Source organism: Macaca mulatta, chromosome X (assembly GCF_049350105.2).
Source record: "Macaca mulatta isolate MMU2019108-1 chromosome X, T2T-MMU8v2.0, whole genome shotgun sequence".
Taxonomy (NCBI): Eukaryota; Metazoa; Chordata; class Mammalia; order Primates; family Cercopithecidae; genus Macaca; species Macaca mulatta.
In genome coordinates this window covers 96,256,262-96,278,021 of record NC_133426.1, presented here as the reverse complement: position 1 = coordinate 96,278,021, position 21,760 = coordinate 96,256,262, and positions in this window count along the sequence as shown.

Below are 21,760 nucleotides of genomic sequence, written 5' to 3'. Positions count from 1 at the left end.
ATTACTTGAAATTTTGTGACTATTTTTTTGAATTTTAGTAAATGCTGGTAAACTAAGTATTTAACAAAAATGTCTCAATATATTTCTAGTTTAGATAACACAGTTGTATTCCAAGAAGTATATTCTAGTGATGTAATTCCACAATGTTTAGGGGAGGGGAATATAAACTATTAAATATATAAGAAGAGGTATATTTATGTATAATGATCCAAAAAAGATACTATTTAATTTGGCAAAATATCAAGTATGAAATTCACCTCCATTTATTTATTTGCCTTTTATTTTATCTGTTTTGGAGCTAGAATAATCACATTGTTGAAGAGTGTCTTTAAAATTATTATTTGGACGGCACTCACTGGTTTTCTTACTGGAAGAAAATGACGTTGATTAATAAGCATTTTTAATGAGCAAGAATCAGGCTTTAGTCAAGTTTACCATGCTTAGTGAGGTCATACAGATATGTATGGTGCAAAAGAAATGTGCATTCAGTAGAAATTATCCTTGGAGTACCCACGCAGCCATTCTGTTTTCCACATTCAGTACAGTAGTCAATAAATTATGTGATGCATTTAATACTTTATTATAAAATAGCCTTTGTGTTAGATAATTTTGTTCAATTATAGGCTAATATAAGTGTTCTGAGCACATTTAGGCTAAATGATAATGTTTAGGCTGAACTATAATGTAGGCTAAACTATAATGTTCAATAGGTGAGGTGTATTTGATGCATTTTTGACGTATGGTATGTTCAAGCTATGATGAGTTTATAGAGATGTAACACCATTGTAAGTCCAGGAACATCTGTAAATGTATTCTGTAACTTAAAACATCTGCATAAATTTTAGAGTATAAGAAGAGTTGTATGCTGGTCATTTTAGTTTGTAAAATTCTATTTCACATGTTAAAAGTCTTTTCTGGTACAAGAAAAACCTCTAAGCAAAAAAGAAAATACTGCTTCTTGGCTTTTTTTTAACAGAGGAGGAAAAAGAAGGAAATATCTAATTTCAAAGTACCTTCTATTGAAACTTAAATGATTAAATGCAAAAGGAAACTCACATTATTGACTCTTTTTATGTGTGCTTTCTAGAGAGAGGAGTCTAATACAGCACATTTAAAATCCATATAGGTCTGCTTAAAACTATGGAAACCATAATTAATTGACTGGGGAATTCACTTTTAATATGAAATCAAATCCGCAAGTGTTTTTAGTTCTCTTTTTGTTAAACCTCTTTTGGTGTTACAGACATTCTGAGTTTTATTTCTAATTGAAGAGACTGTACCAACATTAATGTTTTAAAATTACATTTGACACATATTTTTGTTTGTTTTTAAATACATGCTACCTTTTGATAAATTATCTCTGCTTACCATAAATCTTTCTCTCCTTACCCTCTTTGTATTTATTTAATTTCTTTTCTTCTGACTTGATTATTAAATACATTTAGACGAAAAGTATGATAGAAACACATCTATTTATACCATATGAGAACAATTTAAAAATATATCAAAATCATTCTCCTCACAACATGATATCAATACTTTTTCTTTCTTTTTTTTGCGGGGGGGGGGGGGTCATAGTCTTACTGTATGGCCCAGGTTGGAGTGCCATGGAATGATCTCGACTCACTGCAACCTCTGCCTCCCAGGTTCAAGTGATTCTCCTGCCTCAGCCTCCCTAGTAGCTGGGACTACAGACTTGTGCCATCACATCTGGCTCATTTTTGCATTTTTAGTGGAAACAGGGTTTCACCATGCTGTCAAGGCTGATCTCAAACTCCTGACCTCAAATGATCCGCCCATTTCAGCCTCCCAAAATGCTGGGATTACGGGTATGAGCCACTGTGCCCAGCCAGATATCAATACATTTTTAAATGAAATTTGTCATCAACTAAGTATATTTTGATAAAATAGATTTTTTAATGCAGGTGAGCTACATTTATCTAAGTAAAAATTTCAAAACAACTTATTAATATTTGGAATGTTACATCACTATGATTGAAAAGCCAATATGAGGAATTTTAATTCGTGTAGAAAAAGTTTTATTCATATGCTACCTATCTTCACAAAGAATATATAAATTCACCTCTACACATAATATAAAACCAACAAATACCACTCTTAATTTTCAACAGTAATCTGAGGGTGGTGAGAGAAGAGGTTAGAAAATTAAGCCTGAGCAACAATGCTTAAAACACAGCTTGCATGAACTAATATTTAATAGAGCAGAAGAAAGCTGGGTGTAATTTTAAAATCCCTCTCTGTTATCTTTAATTTCTTTGAGTTTCCTCAAAACAGCTATTTCACATTTTCTGTATGAAAAGTCACATATCTCTTTTTTTTCTAGGATTAGTCTCCGGTGCTTTATTCTGTTAATTTGGTGAGGTCATGTTTTCCCGGATGTTCTTGATACTTATAGATGTTCATCTCTGTCTGGGCATCAAAGAGTTAGGTTTTCATTGTAGTTTTCTTAGTCTGGGCTTATTTATCCTCATTCTTCTTGGAAAGGCTTTCCAGGTTTTCGAAAAGACTTGGGTGTTGTAATCTAAGCTGTATCTGCTGTAGGGGGTACCACACGCTCATTAACACTGTTTTTTTTGCAGACCTATCTAGGTACCATCTGGATAGTCCTGGGCAAGATAGGGAAGAATTCTCTGAATTACAAGGCAGAGACTCTTGCTCTCTCCCCTTCCTTTCTCCCAAACAGAGTCTCTTTTTCCCCTTTGAGCCACTTGGAACTGTAGTTTTTGTGACACAAGCATCCCTGTGGTCACCACACCTAGGACAGCACTAGGTCAGACCTGAAGTTAGCATGGCACTGGGTCTCACCCAAGGCCTACCGTAACCACTCCCTGACTACTTACCGTGTTTACTCAAGGCCCTGGAGCTCTACAATTAGCAGGTGGTAAAGCCAACCAGGCCTTTGTCATTCCTTCATGATGGTGAGTTTTCCCAGACCTCAAGTGGGTCCAGAGGTACCTACCAGGAGCTAGGGGCTATAGTCAAAAAACTTAGAAGTCTACCTGGTATTCTATTGTACTACAACAGAGCTGGCATTCGAACCAGAGAGCCCAGTCCTTCCCACACTTCCTTTCTCTTTCCAAAGGCAGAGGAGCCTCATCTTGTGGCCACTGCTACCACAGACCCACAGAGGGTGCTACCACGCTATGGCCGATGACTCCTTAAGGCCCAAGGGCTCTCCAGTCAGCTTGTGGTGATTGCTGCCTTGCCTGAGACCCACCCCTCCACCTTCAAGGTAGTGGGTGCCCCTCTGGCCAAGCACAGATCCAAAAATGTTGTCCAAGATCCAAATCTTGGAATCAGGGACCTCAAGAGAGCACTTAGTGCTGTAAACCCCTGTGGCTAAGCTGGTACCTAACGTGAAAGACAAAGTTCCCTTTACTTTTCCCTCTAGTTTTCTCAAGCAGAAGGAATCTTGCTTTGTAGCCACCAGAGCTGAGAATGTTTTGAGTCTCTACTGAAGCCAGCAAGTCTCAGAGTGCCACCCCAAGCCCTTGACACAGTACCAGGGTATCGCTGCTAGTTATTTAGGATCCAAGGGCTCTTCAGTTAACAGTTGATGAATTATGCCAGAATTGGCTCCTTTCCTTCGAGGGAGTTGGTTCTCTTCTTACACAGTGTGTCTAGCAACATCATCCGGGAGCTGAGGCCTGGAAAGGGGATCTCATGACTAACTGGTGCTCTATCCTGCTCTGGCTACGCTGGTATTCAAGAATCAAGACAAAGCCCTCCACGCTCTTGCCTCTCATCTCCTCAAGCAGTCATTCAAGTTTATTTGGAGACCCATAACAATTTAGCCCATGGTGGTGAAGCTTGCAGAAACTCAAGTAAGGGCCGCTGAGATTGGCAATTCCGCTCTAGCTAGGGCTGGTTTAAATGCACCCTCTGTTTGTGGGCATCAGCTGAGTTTGCTTACATTTCTCTTTCTGCTATAGTACTGCAGCACTGAGGTCAATGTCTCACAATTGCTACACTATCCCTCTTCCCAGCACACAGAAATGTTCTCCACACCACATGGACACTGCCAGGGGATGAAGGAGGAGTGGTGTTAGCAATTCAAGACTATTTTTTTCTACCTCTTCAGTGCCTCTTTCAGCAATATAAAGTTATAATCAGGTGCTCATCTAATTTTTGGTTCTTATAATGGTGTTTTCTGTGAATTGTTGTTACATTTATGTTCTTGTAGGTGACACAGTTAGTGGAGCCTTCTGTTCTGCCACCTTGCTCCCCCTCCCTCAAGTACTGTTTTACAGTTTTGAAGAGCACTGTTCAGATATTTTTCAGAATGTCCCCCAATTGGAATTTCTCTGATGTTTATCTCATAATTAGACTGGCATAATATGTGGAAATCCTGAGGCGTAAAACATCATTGTCATGACATCATATCAATGATACATACTCTCAACACGACGCATCACCATTGATGTTAACATTGGTTACCTGCCTTAGATAATGCTTTCTAGTTTTCTCCAGTGTAAAGTCACTTTCATTCCCTCCCTACCCACATTGTATGTGTGTGCAGCTCAGATTTAAGGAATGGGGAGTTACACTCCACCTCCTTAAGGACAGATTCTCTACATAAATTATTTAGAATTCTTTTGTGTGAAAGATGTAGCTATTCTTCTCTACTCATTTATTTATGCAATGACTCATTAATTTATATCAGTATGAACAAAATCTTTTTGTTGTGGATTATTATCCAGTACAAGCTCATTTATTATGTTGCTCAATTTTTTCCAGCTTTAACCATTGGTAGCTCTTTTTATTTGCTCCTATAGCCCTTTGATGAACCTTAAAATGATCTGATTTTTAAGGTACAGTCTTACTTTCTGGTGCTATAAGATGCACCAGGCTTGCCTTACGTATTTTCTTCCCTGTTTGTAGAATGAGTCATTCCTTTAAGGAGGTGTGGTTTCTTTTATTGAATATTATATTAGAAAACAAGATTCGGGTGCTGGGTGTATTCTTTGCTAATGACGTATAATTGCTTTTAGGCTCTCTCACCTGACAGAGTAAAAAGATAAAGTTGTGAATATAAACCTTTGTATTATAGACTTACCTGTAAAAATTTATGTATGTATTCATTTACATATTATCATATATATAAATGCATGCTGATGTCTCTAACATTGTTTAATTTACCATATATATGATCCCAGCCTCCTCCTCTCTTTGTTAATATTTAAACTCTCACTCCAACAGTAAAAGCATAAACAAAAACAAACACAGAAAACCGGCTTCTAAAATTGTTTCTTTATATATTAAACTTTTGGTAAATCATAACACTTAATCATTGTCACAAATTAAGGTCTTAATGAAGGGCTGGAGACCCTTTTTTCTCTCTCTCCTCTGATAAACATTTTCCTTTTACTTTCTGCCACTTCACTCTCTCAATTCTGACATTTATCTTCTCAACTGATCAATACTCTACACTCCACATGATATCACCTTTTTTCAGCCAAGTGAATCTCCATTTTTAGTGCTGAAATCACCTCCAAGTAGAGAGCCAAGAGGCTTTTAAGGACCCAGTTATTTTTCTCCTTTATCTCATACTTGTACTGCTTAATTTCCATTCTATAGAAAGTGATTTTGGCCGGGCGCGGTGGCTCAAGCCTGTAATCCCAGCACTTTGGGAGGCCGAGACGGGCGGATCACGAGGTCAGAAGATCGAGACCATCCTGGTTAACACGGTGAAACCCCGTCTCTACTAAAAAATACAAAAAACTAGCCGGGCGAGGTGGCGGGCGCCTGTAGTCCCAGCTACTCGGGAGGCTGCGGCAGGAGAATGGCGTAAACCCGGGAGGCGGAGCTTGCAGTGAGCTGAGATCTGGCCACTGCACTTCAGCCTGGGCGACAGAGCGAGATTCCGTCTCAAAAAAAAAAAAAGAAAGTCATTTTATACATGTATCTAGATTTACTATTCTTTATGTAGGAAGAGCCAATCTAATCACTGTAACTCGTTCATGGTCAGAAACAGGATGGATTTTGGCATTTAATATCCAACAATAAAAATAAAATATTAATTCTTCTTCAGTGTGTCTGCTGAAATACCAGTGACTATCTTTTCAAGAGTTAGCCAACTGCAGAGTCACATGATTTGTCTTCTTACGTTGCATCTCTTACATTTCTGCTTTCACATTGTGTATCTTACAAACCAAGACCTATGTTTGAAAGTGTCTGTCAGTCCATTAATAAGAACATTTAATTAAAATGCCAGTTGTGTTACAACTTGTTCCTTAAAAATTTCTAAATAACTGAAAAATGAAGGTTTACTTCCCAGCTGTAGATTCCCCAGATAAATTCAGGAAATACCTTTATAAAATCTGGTAAGAAAAAAAGCAAACAAAAAATTCTATTCCACATGACTTCTTTCATTAAGAAAATACCTGGAAGAGATTCTTCCAGTGTAAACATGGTAATGAATCCTTTGTAACTATAGCCTGGTGATATTTTGATTCACATGTTTCTCAAATAAAGGTTAAGTCTCTACTTCATTTTTCAAGAGTTATTATTGATATTAGAACTTGCATTGTATTATTTTGAATTGGTGGTTGTTTTGTATCATAAAACTAAGGAGATGATAACAGCATAGTTTCATGAATGACACAGTTTATTGACAGCTATCCGAGTAGCTGGGATTACAGGTGTGAGCCACCAAGCCCAGCTAAATTTTTTGTATTTTTAATACAGATGGGGTTTAACCATGCCGGCCAGGCTGATCTCAATCTCCTGACCTCAAGGGATTGACCCACTTCAGCCTCCCCAAGTTCTGGGATTACAGGGGTGAGCCACCACGCCCAGCCTATGATACCATTTTCAATGCCATACCCCTCATTCATTGAAGTGGCAGAAAATTATACCATAACTGGTTGCACTTAATCCCTCTAAATTGTTTTCCCTTAGGTTTGCAGTGTTTAAAGAGGGGGAGAATAACATGAACAAATCTCACAGAGAATGCACTCAGTAGGCGAGGTACATTAACCACATAGTAAGTGAGTTTCAAAATTACTAGTCTACTTGCTAAATCTGAATAAAAGCAGGCCTCTGTGGAAAGTAAAGTCTAATTCAACTTTGAGGTATAACTTTATAGGAGTGGTTCTCAGGAGAGATTATATCCAACATAGTAGGAGATTTGTGAAGGCGCTTCAGGTCCTTTGACACAAGAAGATGCAGTTTCTGTTGACCAACAAGGCTTCAAAGGTTAACTCAAAGGCTAAAGATGTTGCTTTTGCTACTACCTGACCTGTTAGTCCTCAAAGCAGCTGACAACGCAGCCCTATCACAGAAGATGTTCTTGATCTATAGCCTGCTAGAGCCTAAGCTCTCAAAGTGTCTGTCAAATTTGCGTTTATATGTATTTTGAAGTGCAGGAGTTGAGGTCAATAATTCACATATGGATTTTTATAAGGTGCAACCTTCTTAAGGGGTATGGGGAGTAAACTCCAAGTTCTTATCACGACAAAATATATCACTTATATAGCAAACTACATAGGTGTTTGGAATAATTTCAAGGTTAAATAACAGTGATTATTGGTTTAAAAGTACATGTTCTCACTCATACGTGAGAATTGAACAATGAGAACATTTGGACACAGGAAGGGGAACATCACACACCGGGGCCTGTAGTGGGGTGGGGGGTGGGGGGGAGGGATAGCATTAGAAGATATACCTAATGTAAATGATGAGTTAATGGGTGCAGCACACCAACATGGCATATGTATACATATGTAACAAACCTGCACGTTGTGCACATGTACCCTAGAACTTAAAGTAGAATAAAAAATTAAAATAAATAAATAAATAAAAAATATACTATTTATGAAAAAAAAGTACAATATATGTGTTATGATCAACTGAAAAATTGTGAGCTTTCAGAATCCTATCCTTTGGTCTAAATAATAGAAAGTATAAATTATTTTTAAATAAATTTCTGCCACATTTATTAGTTACCACATGGTTAACATGGAGTTCCTTTCTATGAAAGAAGACTTCCACTGTAAGCTTCAAATGGACTAATCCAATCTTGTATATTTGCAAATTTAATCATCCAACTTATTAAATTATAAATAAAATTTTAGATATAAATGTAACAATTACATTTTCTACTTCAATATTATTGAGTTAAATTTGGAGGGATTAAGTGCAACCAGTTATGGTATATTTTTCTGCCACTTCAATGAATGAGGGGTATGACATTGAAAATGGTATCATAGGCTGGGCGTGGTGGCTCACCCCTGTAATCCCAGAACTTGGGAAGGCCGAAGTGGGTCGATCTCTTGAGGTCAGGAGTTCGAGATCAGCCTGGCCGGCATGGTTAAACCCCATCTGTATTAAAAATACAAAAAAATTAGCTGGGTTTGGTGGCTCACACCTGTAATCCCAGCTACTCGGGAGGCTGAGACAGGAGAATCGCTTGAAACCAGGAGGTGGAGGTTGCAGTGAGCCAAGATCATGCCATTGCACTCCAACCTGGGTGACAGAGCGAGACTCCAACTCAAAAAATAATAATAATAGGATCATAAATCAGTTCAATGCCATTTAAGTTGGCTGAAAATTTGGCCCAACAAACAAATTGTGTCAATGTTTTTAGACACAGTGATATAGCTAAAACACAAGTCCAGTTTACACTGGCTTAACAGGTTAAGGTAAACTGCATGTGATTTCACCATAATAAAAAAATTGCAATGGCCCCACATCTTACCATTCAATTTGACATTAGTGAAAATCATGGTTAGAAAAATCACCCCTCATTTGAGAAAGTTTATCTTCTTAATTTGTGGCCTTGATGGGGTATCGGTTTTTGTGTTATCTGTAGTATTCCAGCTGCCATACCCAATGTTAGAGGTGTACAACTGGCCACATTTTAAATATATATGTATGTATATTGCATATGTCAAATATATACTGCATATATATATATATATATACACACACACACACTGCACATATATATATATACTGCAAATATCAAAGCACAACTATTTTTTAAACATTTATTTTAAATTCAGGAGTACATGTGCAGGTTTCTTATATAGGTAAACTTGTGTTATGGAGGTATGTTGTATAGATTATTTTATCACCCGAGTATTAAGCCTAGTACCCATTAGTTATTTTTCCTGATCCTCTCCATTCTCCCACCCTCCACCTTCAGGTAGGTCTCAGTGTCTGCTGTTTCCTTCTATGTGTCCATGTGTTCTCATCAGTTAGCTCCAACTCATAAATGAGAACATGTGGTATATTCTTTGCAGCCATAAAAAGGAATGAGTTCATATCCTTTACAGGAACACGGATGGAGCTGGAAGTCATCATCCTTAGCAAACACGCAGGAACAGAAAACCAAAGTATAACTATTATATGGAAGTACTGCACTGCCATCTTTGAAAATGCAAACATAAATTCCATGACTTTGAAAAATGTTACTCCTGCTGACATTTCAAAGACAACGTACTGGAAGTTTGTAATACCAAACATTTATTTTGGGATTTTAAAGGGAATATATTGTGTGAGGTGCAAAACTATCAGTTAAATATGTAGACCACTTATGAAGCATACTAGACAGTAACTCAATATGGCATTGCCCTTATCACCCCTAATTATTTTGCAAGAAGTAAACATTTACACATACCTGAAAAGATAAAATATATTTGAAAGGAATACAATTGTAAAATAGAATATTCTTTAGCATAGATGATGGCCATGCTTGTAGGAAAACAATACAAATACTGGGATGTATTTTGGTGAGCAATAATTTTTACTTATGTCAATTATTTAATTTTTTCATAATCCTAGGTACTATTAAAAGTAAGTATTAATTTATCAGTCATTTATGCTTTTTATAAATTTTAATAAACTTTATTTCTTGCTTTGTGCTAATCATTGTGTTAGACTTTATAGAAGATATGAAGCTGAATAAAGCACAGAATATAGAACATTATTATTCTTATAGAACTTATATAGAGATCTTATCCATTTTCACTAGGAATAGAATGGACATTCATCAACTTGATGAAGAACATCTACAACTAATACTATATTTAATGAGAAAATATTGGAAGCTTCTCTTTTAAATTAGGGATAAGATAAAGAGGTCTTCTATCATCACTTCTATTTGACATTGTACTGGACATTCTTGCCATAGAAATTAGTAAAAAAAAAAATTTAGTCCTGGCACGGTGGCTCATGCTTGTAATCTCAACACTTTGGGAGGCCAGGCTGGGAGAATGGCTTAAGTTCAGGAGTTCAAGACCAGCCTGGATAACATAGTGAGACCCTGTCTCTACAAAAGATTTTAAAAAATTAGCCAACTATGGTGGCATATGGCTGTAGTCCTAGCTACTTAGGAGACTGAGGTGGGAGGACTGCTTGAGCCTGCAGTGAAGCTGTGATCCTGCCACTAACTGCACTCCAGCCTGGATTATAAGCAACACTCTGTCTCAAAAGAGAAGAAGAAGAAGGAGAAGAAGGAGAAAAAGGAGAAGGAGAGGAAGAGGAAGAAGAAGAAGAAGAAGAATGAATTAAAAACCCCATCAATTTAGGAAATAAGACTAGAATTTGCTCATATCATGTTACATAAAACAATTCAAAGCATCCACTATTAGAGCTAGTCAATGAGTCCGACAAATTTGAAGGACACATCAATATACAAAAACCAATTGCATGATTATATACTATATTATAGCAATGAAGACTAGAATAAATTTAACAAGATAGATGTGAGATTTATGCACAAATTAATACAAATCACCACTGAAAGAAATTAAAGAAGATCTAAATAGAGAAACATCTCATATTCATGGATTAGACGTGTTAATCATGTTAAGATGGCAGTAATGTCCATATTAATATACAGATTCAATGACATACAATACTCACATTAATTTTAAAGGGATTGTGTAAAAATCCCTGTAAAAATCCCAGCTACCTTTTTTCCTTTCTTTTCAGAAATTGACAAGTTGATCTTAAAATTTGCATGCAGATATGAAAAAACAAGAATAGTTAAAACTGCTTAAAAACAGAAAACAAATTTGGAGTGCTCACTCCCTCATTTCAAAACTTACAAATCTGCAGTAATCAAGACTCTGTGGTGCTATCATAAGGAAAGTAATAGTGGAATAATGAGTTGATCCAAAATGATTACCAAGACAATTGAATGGGAGAAAAGATATTTTCCACAAATAATGCTGGGGCAACTAGATATCATCATACAAAATAATAAATTTAAACCCCTGCCTCATACATATGCAAAAATTAAGTAAATATGTATCAAAGACATAAATATAAGAGCTAACACCATAAAACTCATAGAAGAAAAAACAGAAATAAATCTAAGACCTTGGGTTAGGTAATAATTTTATAGATGTGACACAGTGACAAAAGACAAAAGTAAACAAATTCAACTACATAAAAACTAAAAACTAGTGTTCTTCAAATGAAACCAACAAGAACATAAAAAGATGTCACATAAGGTCTGAAACTAAGTCACAATAGTATTTGCTGCCTTTACATATGGGGAAATAAGACAGACATTGAATGACTTAACTCCAAGTTCTCCTCCCCATTCTATTCACAAGGATAAGGTATCCCAGACAAACAAATCCTCCTCTATAAATGGACCAGATGCAATTCTTGCTTTTTCTTTTTTTTTTTTTTTTTTTTTTTTTTTGAGACGGAGTCTCGCTCTGTCGCCCGGGCTGGAGTGCAGTGGCCAGATCTCAGCTCACTGCAAGCTCCGCCTCCCGGGTTCACGCCATTCTCCTGCCTCAGCCTCCCGAGCAGATGGGACTACAGGGGCCCGCCACCTCGCCCGGCTAGTTTTTTGTATTTTTTAGTAGAGACCGGGTTTCACGGTGTTAGCCAGGATGGTCTCGATCTCCTGACCTCGTGATCCGCCCGTCTCGGCCTCCCAAAGTGCTGGGATTACAGGCTTGAGCCACCGCGCCCGGCCAATTCTTGCTTTTTCATGAGCCACAAGTTTCAGTTCACTGCCAGCCTGTAGAATTATTCAAACTAGCCAATCACATCTTCCTTCAGGAATCAGGAGTTATCCCACACACTTCTGTTACTAAAAAAGCTATCTCACAAAGCCAATGCTTGTCCACTCTATTCCCTACTGTCATCTCTGGGTGGCCATGTATGCTAGGCAGTGCCCTCATACCCTGTGCTGTGTGTTTATGTGACTAATAAACTTATCTGTCCAGCGAGAGGTGTTGTGTACTTGGCCACCACCATAATTCTCAGGTAAGAATCCATTCTCATCAATAAGCTAAGTAGAAGTTGATTATAACAATTGCTATCATGAACAGAATTATCCAACCATTATTGTAGTCACCTGGTCAGTCCTAATTAACTGTTCTTCGTTAAGTAACTGGTTCCATGGTAGGAGAAGGTTGCCTTGGACAGAACTGCCAATTTCTGATTATCTTGGTTTTGAATGTTGGCTTTTAAGGTACTTTGTTGTCTCTATCTCTTCCTACCCTAAAGTACTCTCATCTAAAAGGCAATAATTGTTTTTAATTGATGATAGCATAATGTGCAGATGAGTTTGGCCTCTGATGGTCTTCAAGTCTACCACCTATAAAGGTGGCAACAACACAGCAGCCTAACTTGTTGGCTATTGAGTCATACTTTCCAAGAATCAGCCTAGAGCTCTCTGGTCAAATGTGTCTAGCCTGATGACTGTCCTTGGCTGGTTGAGAGAACCATACAGACATTTTTGTGATTGTGCACCCTTGGGACAGACCCAGGCACAGACCTTGGTGAGGATTGTGAAAACAAAGGAGACCACCACCTTGGGAAGAATTAAACGTGGCACCCTGGTTGCTTAGCAAGAGTCATTGTTATTCAGGTGAGGGTAACAACTTCACACATTTTCTGTGCTGCTGCTTGCCTTGCTGTTGTTGCACACATTCTCCTAAACCCTAAGTGTATTGAGGTACACATCCATGGTGACTGGTGATGAGAAAGGATCGAAAAACAAGCTATTCTAATGCAAAACAACTAGCCAAGGTACCTGAGTTTTACTCAATATTGCTACTTATAAGCACATCAAAGGGGTAATCTTGTGATACTGGGGCTTGATGGCCTCCAGCCACGCCACATGCAAAATGACCTTATTGGAGGTAGAATTCAATCTCAGGCAAATTGACTGGCAATCCCTGGAGAAAGTAGGTGGCTGCCTATGAGACAGGCCAGGCCACATGCTTCTAAAACTCTCTGTAACTATGCAGAATGTTACCACTCTTGCAAAACTGGATGGAGACAGAAACTGAAAGCCATGACTTTATACGGCTAGAAATCCAAAATATGAGGACATTTATGTAGAGAAAAAATAAAAATAAAATGTTGTGAGGAAAGGAAGGGCCATAGCAAAGGATGTTTGTCATCTGAGTTGTGACACTCAAAACCTTCTACTGTGCCATTTTTCTATTTATGGGTTTGTTTCAACAAAGTCCTGGCCTCAGCGTTATAGGAGAAAACACCCACGTCACCTCTGTGGCACAACAAAGAGGTTAATTAAAAACTGACTTCATCCCAGGTCCTATATATCACATTTTGTTTATCCATTCATCAACCAACAGATACTTGGGATACTTCCACATTTGGCTGTTGTGAAAAATGATGCTATGAAGAAGCATATACAAATAGCTGTTTAAATTGCTGCTTTCAATTATTTTGGGTGGAGTTGCTGGATTATACAGTATTTGTACTTTTAATTTTTTTAGGACCTGCCATTCCATACTTTTTCCCACAACAGTTGCATCATTTACATTTCCACCAGTAAAGCACATGGGTTCCAATTTCTCCTAATCTGTACCAACACTTGTTATTTTATGTGTTTTTGATAACATTCATCCTAATGAGTGTGAAATGGTATCTCATTATGGTTTTGATTTACATTTCTCTGATGGTGTATGATGTTGAACATGTTTTTATGTGCATACTGGTTATTTGTAAATTATTTGAATAAGTGTCAACTCAAGTCCTTCATCCAATTTTCAACTGGACAGTTCGTCTTTTTGTTGATGAGTTGTATAAGTTTTGTATTTATTCTGGATATTAGCTCCTTGTCAACTATGATTTGTGAATACCTTCTTCCATTTTATGTGTTTCCTTTTTACTCTGTTGATAGTGCCCTTTGATTTTTAAAAGTTTTTATAAGTCAAGGAGATAGTCCAATATATCTCTTTTCTTCTGTTGCCTGTGCTTGTCATATTAAAGGGATCATTTCGGCCGGGTGCTGTGGCTCACGCCTGTAATTCAAGCACTTTGGGCGGCTGAGGCTGGAGATGACCTGAGGTTAGGAGTTCAAGACCAGCCTGGCCAACATGGTGAAACTTCATCTCTACTAAAAAAAAAAAAAAAAAAAAAAAATAGTCAGATGCAGTGGTGCATGCCTGTAGTCCCAGCTACTCAGGAGGCTGAGGATGGAGAATTTCCTGAGCCTGGGAGGCTGAGGTTGCAGTGAGCCGAGATCGCACCACTGCACTCCAGCCTGGGTGACAGAGTAATATTCTGCCTCAAATAATAATAATAATAATAACAAATAAAGAGATCATTTCTAAATTCAATGTCGTAAAGCTTTACCGCCATATTTTCTTCTAAGTGTTTTATAGTTTTAGCTCTTACTGTTACATCATTGATTCATTATGAATTAAAAATTTTATATGCTGTAAGGTAAGGGCTTCTCTTCATGCTTTGGCATGTGAACATTTAGTTTTCCCAGCACCATTTGTTTAATAGACTGACTGGCTTTTGCACCTCTAAAACACAAGTTGTGAATTAACCATAACATTTGCTAAAATATACCAACTGGAAAACTCTTGTAAATTTAATACTGGGTTTCAAATTACAGTTATAACTGGGAATCTCATTAAATTTAAACATGGTACTGTTAGTAGCAGAACTTATGAGTCACATGGCACCAGAGTATGTTAGCAGCAGAACGTATCTGAGTCATGCAGTACCAAAGTATGTTAGTGGCAGTGAATCCATACAGGTCTGCAACAACCTCAATTCTTGCCTCCTCAGAAGAAATATTTCGACTGAGGGGCAGAAGGCAGAAGGAGAGACTGAGGCAAATTTTAGAGCAGAAGTGAAGTTTATTAGAGAGTTTCAGAACAGGAATGAAATAAATGTGTATGCTTGGAAGAGGGCCAAGTGGGCGACTTCAGAGATGAAATGCAGTGTTTGACCTTTTGACTAGGAGTTTTATATGCTGGCATACTTCTGGGGTCTTGGGTCCCTTCTTCCTTGATTCTTCCCTTGGGGCGGGCTATCCACATGCACAGTGGCCTGCCAGCACTTGGGAGGTGAGCATGCATAGTGCATTTATTGGAGTTGTATGCATGCTTACTTGAGACATTCTTCCTTTACCAGTTGAATGTCCCTAGGAGGTCATATAGCAATTATATTCTGTCATTTTGCCTTTTAGTGAATATGCTTGAACCTACTCACCCAACTCCCAAGACCCCATCAGGAATCTGCCGATCATCAGCCCCTAGGTTTCCTATATCCATTTGGAGACTGCTTTCCCCTGGTGCCAGCTGAGACCAATTACTATTTTAGAGAAACAGTTTAACAACTACCTGTCCATCACCTGATGGTTGCCTGACATTCCTGATAGTGGTGGGGGCCTCTCCTTCCCTGTTCATGTCTGACTAGCTATCTAATGTAACAATACCTACTATAATCTTAGCGGGAGGTTAACTAAATATACAATAGAAGGTTAACAGGTGTAAGTCACTTTAGTTATCATAAAATTAAATTGTTTCTGTCTTTTACACAATAGCTTGACAAAATGGTACCCTATAAACCTCAAGTTAAAATAGTCAACATAGCCCCATATAAATTGAAACAATACATTTCAACAATTGTGTTATATAAGACTATAGTATAATAAAAGTAAATATATTTGGACTTTTTTTCTCCCTTCTTGGCACAGGGTTTCAAAAAATGTTTGATATTTCCTGAGTGATAGAAATGTCCTTTGTTATTTATAAAAAGCCCCTTGGGACCATACCAGAGTTTATACTAAGAAGGTGACTCATGGGAGTTGGTTGCCAGAAAAACCAACCACATGATTAGGCAGAAAAAATTGTCAACCCCACTTTATTACCTTCAAGGAAGGGAGAAGGGCTGAAGATTGAGTTAAATAACTTGGCCACTGATGTAATTAAGCATGCCTACATGATAAAACTTCCACAAAAAAAAAAAAAAAAAAAAAAAAAAACAAAAAAACAAAAAAAAAAACCTCTGTACAATGAGATTTGGAGAGCTTCTTGCCTGGTAAACACGTGCATGTAATGGGAGGATGGCACACCCTAACAACACAGGGACAGAAATTTTGTACTACTGCACTCCCTTGCTTTATGTATCTCTTCATATGTTTGTTTATGTAATTTATAATACAACAGTACCCATAATATAGCACTTGCCCGAGAGTTTTGTGAGTAATTCTAGCGAATGATCAAAATTTAAGGGAAGTTGGGAAACCCTACATTTATAATTGGTGAGTTGAAAGTGCAGATGGCACCCAGAATTTGGAACTGACATTTAAAGTGAGGGTAATTTGTGGGACTTAACATTTGGGGTCTGCCCTAATTTCAGATTGTTATCATCAAAACTGAATTGAATATCAGGACATCTAGCTGGTGCCAGAGAATTATTATCTGAACACAAGTACCTAATTAGTAAAGAGGGAATTATTCCCACAGCTTTTCCATTTAACAACCTTATTTGGCCAGCTCTTAAACCTGGAAAAAATGAATAGTTTCTCATGGCAGATTACTGCAACTGTAATGTTATGGTCTCATCCACTAAGGCTTCCTATGCCCAATATCACTGAAAATACTGACTCACTCCAAATAGCAACTGGTGAATATTGTTCTATTATAAATTTGGCTAATATGTTCTGTTCAATTTGTATTTCAATGCCTCTCTGCTGAAGTTTACCTTTCCCCATGAAGGGGCACAATACACCTGTATCATGCTACCTCTGGTGTATTTCAGCAGCCTTGCCATTATGCCATTACACACAATTTTTGTAGGCAAGATATTAACTCTGCCGTCTTTTTTTTCAGGAGCATGAGCATATTACATTGATTACATTCTCCTCTGAGAAGATTTGTTTGATGTGCTGATTAAGGAAATACAAATACAAGGGAGTTTACAAAAAAATAAGTCATTGCTCCATATATAGTGAAAAGCCCTGCCACCTTTGTTAAAATTCTAAAAATCAGTTGGTGAACTGAAGATTGCTTCATCGCTGACACTGCCAAGAAAGAGCTATTCATGTTCTCAGTATCCATAATATTTATAAAAGTCCAGCATCTTTTGATCATTTTTGGATTCTGGAGACAACATATACCTCCTTTACAAATTTTGCTTAATATCGCTGCTGTGTGACTTTAAAATTGATAAACTTTAAATGGGAGACTCTCCAACAAAAGAATCTAGAATATGTCCAAATTGAAATCAACAGGCACTCCTAGAGATTCTTTATGAAACTGCCATTGCAAAATTATAATTGAGAAAATTATTACAGTGAAAGAGATCTGACGTGACTCCACCTTGCTTATAACCTCCAAGCTGTCCTTGTTCATTCCTGAGTGCAGGGCAAACTAACTTGGGGAGGAACTTATAGTTCATAGTTTAACTTTGAAACAAAGATGATAACAGCGCTTTCCCAAAACAAACAAACAAACACTTCCTGCCTGGGAACTACACTGGCTTTGTAGAACTATCAAATTAGCCTCAAATATAGAAATTATGGTTTAGGAGTCATACAGCTGGAGTCTACAAGATTCTGACCCTCCCCAAATTGCTCCTGGAGATAGCATGGCTGTTGTAAAACCTAAGATCGGCGCTTGAGATATTTTGCAGAGCCTGAACTTGATGGATTAGCTGGCAACACCCAGATCCACAAACTGGCTCATCTGGTCTTGTGGTCCTCACCCAGGAACTGACTCAGCACAAGAGGATAGCTTCAACTCCCTGTGAATCATCTCAAACCCGACCAATCAACACTCCTGACTCATTGGTCCCCTATCCACCAAATTGTCCTTAAAAACTCCAGTCCCTGAGTTTTTGCGGAGACTGATTTGAGTAATAACAAAACTCTGGAAAGGATCCAGTTTCAGCTTTCCACTTAGGGCTAGCCAATTTTCCCAGCATCATTTATTAAATAGGGAATCCTTTCCCCATTTCTTGTTTTTGTCAGGTTTGTCAAAGATCAGATGGCTGTAGATGTGTGGTATTATTTCTGAGGACTCTGTTCTGTTCCTTAGGTCTATATCTCTCTTTTGGTACCAGTACCATGCTGTTTTGGTTACTGTAGCCTTGTAGTATAGTTTGAAGTCAGGTAGCGTGATGCCTCCAGCTTTGTTCTTTTGGTTTAGGATTGTCTTGGCAATGTGGGCTCTTTTTTGGTTCCATATGAACTTTAAAGCAGTTTTTTCTGATTCCCTGAAGAAACTCATTGGTAGCTTGATGGGGATAGCATTGAATCTATAAATTACCTTGAGCAGTATGGCCATTTTCACAATATTGATTCTTCCTATACATGAGCATGGTATGTTCTTCCATTTGTTTGTGTCCTCTTTTATTTCGTTGAGCAGTGGTTTGTAGTTCTCCTTGAAGAGGTCCTTTACATCCCTTGTAAGTTGGATTCCTAGGTATTTGATTCTCTTTGAAGCAATTGTGAATGGAAGTTCATTCCTGATTTGGCTCTCTGTTTGTCTGTTACTGGTGTATAAGAATGCTTGTGATTTTTGCACATTAATTTTGTATCCTGAGACTTTGCTGAAGTTGCTTATCAGCTTAAGGAGATTTTGGGATGAGATGATGGGGTTTTCTAAATATACAATCATGTCATCTGCAAACAGGGACAATTTGACTTCTTCTTTTGCTAACTGAACACCCTTGATTTCTTTCTCTTGCCTGATTGCCCTAGCCAGAACTTCCAACACTATGTTGAATAGGAGTGGTGAGAGAGGGCATCCCTGTCTTGTGCCAGTTTTCAAAGGGAATGCTTCCAGTTTTTGCCCATTCAGTCTGATATTGGCTGTGGGTTTGTTAGACCTAATAACATAAAAACCCTAGAAGAAAACCTAGGTAATACCATTCAGGAGATAGGCATGGGCAAGGATTTCATGTCTAAAACACCAAAAGCAACGGCAACAAAAGCCAAAATTGACAAATGGGATCTAATTGAACTAAAGAGCTTCTGCACAGCAAAAGATACTACCGTCAGAGTGAACAGGCAACCTACAGAAAGGGAGAAAATTTTTGCAATCTACTCATCTGACAAGGGGCTAATATCCAGAACCTACAAAGAACTCAAACAAATTTACAAGAAACAAACAACCCCATCAAAAAATGGACAAAGGATATGAACAGACATTTCTCAAAAGAAGACATGCATACAGCCAACAGACACATGAAAACATGCTCGTCATCACTGGCCATCAGAGAAATGCAAATTAAAACCACAATGAGATACCATCTCACACCAGTTACAATAGCAATCGTTAAAAAATCAGGAAACAACAGGTGCTGGAGAGGATGTGGAGAAATAGGAACACTTTTACACTGTTGGCAGGATTGTAAACTAGTTCAACCGTTATGGAAAACAGTATGGCGATTCCTCAAGGATCTAGAACTAGAAGTACTATATGACCCAGTCATCCCATTACTGGGTATATACCCAAAGGATTATAAATCATGCTGCTATAAAGACACATGCACACGTATGTTCATTGCTGCACTATTCACAATAGCAAAGACTTGGAATCAACCCAAATGTCCATCAGTGACAGACTGGATTAAGAAAATGTGGCACATATACACCATGGAATACTATGCAGCCATAAAAAAGGATGAGTTTGTGTCCTTTGTAGGGACATGGATGCAGCTGGAAACCATCATTCTCAGCAATCTATCGCAAGAACAGAAAACCAAACACTGCATGTTCTCACTCATAGGTGGGAACTGAACAATGAAATCACTTGGACTCGGGAAGGGGAACATCACACACCGGGGCCTATTATAGGGAGGGGGGAGGGGGGAGTGATGGCATTGGGAGTTATACCTGATGTAAATGACGAGTTGATGGGTGCAGCACACCAACATGGCACAAGTATACATATGTAACAAACCTGCATGTTATGCACATGTACCCTAGAACTTAAAGTATAATAATAATAAAAAAAAATACAAACAAACAACAACAAAAACAAAACTCTGGTCTCCCATACAGTCATCTCTGTGTGAATTACTCTTTCTCTATTGCAATTTCCTTGTCTTGATAAATCAGCTCTGTCTAGGCAACTGGCAAAGAGAACCCACTGGGCAGTTACATTTTGATGTAAGTTGCCCTGGGCTTTAGACGTGAGAAACTGCCCATTAGGCTCAGTACTATGCACCATTACAGTGGCAATTGTTGGTCATATACCAGGTTCCCTGAGAAGGTAGGCTCTCACAGACCCTGAGTGTCTAACCCTGCATACCTAGGGGCCTGTTATGCCTTGGGTCATGAAAATGAGACCACACAAATTTGGCATGGCCACCAATTCCTACTTGCCACAAGATGAAGCCAAACACGGGTCCTTTGGCATGTCTCATCTATAGGAGGCAGTGACCTCCCTTGTCCTCAGTCCCTTGCCAGATGCTATGGTGCTGGAGGAGGTAACCTGTCTACCAGAAACCTTCACTGGCTATGGAGCCCCTTGGGATCAACTGAGTGAAAATAATAAAAGTCGTAAGGGCCAAAGAAAAATTCCCCTTTACCCTCCAAAGGTTTGCTGAAAAATCAACAAACAAAAGACCAATTAATAGAAGAAATGACATGCAACTTTAACGTGCTCAGGGAGAACCACAGAGTGATTACTCCCAATCCCAATAGTGTTCATAAGCTTATAAAAGCATCTTGAGGTTTACAAAAAGAATAAAGGATTTGACCACGTGTGGTGGCTCACTCCTGTAATGTCAGCATTTGGGGATGCTGAGGTGAGAGGATTACTTGAGTTCAGGAGCTTGAGACAAGACTGGGTAACATAGGGAGACTGTGTCTCTACAAAAAAATAAAAAATATATATTAGGCAAGCATGGTGGTGTGTGCCTGTCATCCAAGCTAAATGGGAGGCTGAGGTAAGAAGATTACTTGAGCCCAGGAAATCAAGGCTGCAGTGAGCTATGACCATGCCACTACACTCCAGCCTGGGTGACAGAGCAAGACCGTCTCAAAAAAAAAAAAAAAAAAAAAAAAAAAAAAAAAAAAAAAATGGTGGCTTGAATAATGGCAAAACAGGTTATAGTGGCAGTACAGGTACTAAAGAGAGAGAAGAAGGGGCTTCACTAACAGATATAGTCTATTATGTAGATGAAACATCACAGGTAGTGGCCCTTAGAGAGAATAGTTGGTAAGTGTTTCTTTTGAACCTTTAAAAGTTTCAGGCTCTCAGTTAATATTTCCTAGATATGAATGAGGAACAAGAGAAGGCCCTCAGAAAAAGCCTTACTACATCAATGGAGATTTTCTCTACGGATTCATATCTCTCCCACAAAAGATAGCATTTCAGCAAATTCCAACCTTTTTAAATAGCCATCTTGAAATATGTCAAAGAAAATATATTTTGGAGTGAAATATTTTGGTGGTTTCAAATGACCTAACTACATGTTCACCTCCCCTTCTGCTCCCATGGATAAAGCACCAAAAGAAAAAGAAAAAAAGTAAAGAGAAACACAC